Below are 1313 nucleotides of genomic sequence, written 5' to 3' on the forward strand. Positions count from 1 at the left end.
TGTCTGGTGGTAGTTATTTGTGGGCTTGCTGGGAAAATGGTAATATGGTTTATTTTATGTTAAAAATGCTTTTTATTTGCAGTAATAACAATATTACTTGGTTCACAATATAAAACCAAAACTGTCAGTGAAAGCATCACAATAACCAAGTCATCCAAGACCAGTACTAGTGGTTGGAGAAAGCCAAGATAAACGGGCTTATCTGTTGACAAAAGCACCACCAAATAGGTGCCTGCCTGATTTCAGTAGAGAGCACCTGCATATTGGGTGCCACAATGGAAAATGCCCTTCTCTGGACTCGCACCACTAATCTATAAAACTGTGTAAACTGTGGTACAGTAGGGAGGGGGCCATCCTTGAACCATAGTAGAGGTTGCATTGTACCTCTGAGAATGCTTCCATTTAAAGATTTCTTGCAATCCACACACCTGTTAGTAATGTAGAGAGATCCAAGCACAACCAAATGGTGAGGTAGGGAACTTTACAGACTGCTTCCTGGAGCCAGGGAAACTGAGGGATGGAAAATGAGTGAATGACAAGTCTCTGAGGACTTGGTTCACCCTGGAGGCTGTGTGCAACTTGGAACCCATTGTACATGTTATTGCGGTGTAATGTAAACAAGTGTAAAGTTAGGCATATTGGAGCAAAAACATCTTCATATCACATATAGGTTCATGGGGCCTGAACTGGCGATGACTGAGCAGGAAGGAGACCTTGGGGTCGTAGTGGATAGCTCAATCAAGACATCGACCAAGTGTGCAGCAGCTGTGAAAAAGGCAAATTCCATGCTAGGGATAATTAGGAAAGGTATTGAAAATAAGACTGCCAATATCAGAATGCCATTATATAAATCTATGGTGTGGCTGCATTTGGAATACTGTGTACAGTTCTGGTCACCTCACCTCAAAAAGCATATTGCAGAGCTGGCAAAGGCTCAGAAGAGGACAACCAAAATGATCAAGGGGATGGAGCCATTCCCCTATAAGGAAAGGTTGCAGCATTTGGAGCTTTTTAGTTTAGAGAAAAGGCGTGTCAGAGGTGACATGATAGAAGTGTATAAAATTAGGCGTGGCATGGAGAAAGAGGATATAGAAAGGTTTTTCTCCTTATAACACTAGAACTCATGGGCATCCAATGAAGCTGAATGTTGGAAGATTCAGAGCAGACAAAGGAAAGGACTTCTTTACACAATACATAGTTAAACAATGGAATTCACTCTCACAAGAGGCAGTGATGGCCACCAACTTGGATGGATTTAAAAGAGGATTAGACAAGTTTGTGGAGGAAAAGGCTATCAGTGGCTACTAACCATG

Source organism: Rhineura floridana, chromosome 6 (assembly GCF_030035675.1).
Source record: "Rhineura floridana isolate rRhiFlo1 chromosome 6, rRhiFlo1.hap2, whole genome shotgun sequence".
Classification (NCBI taxonomy): domain Eukaryota; kingdom Metazoa; phylum Chordata; class Lepidosauria; order Squamata; family Rhineuridae; genus Rhineura; species Rhineura floridana.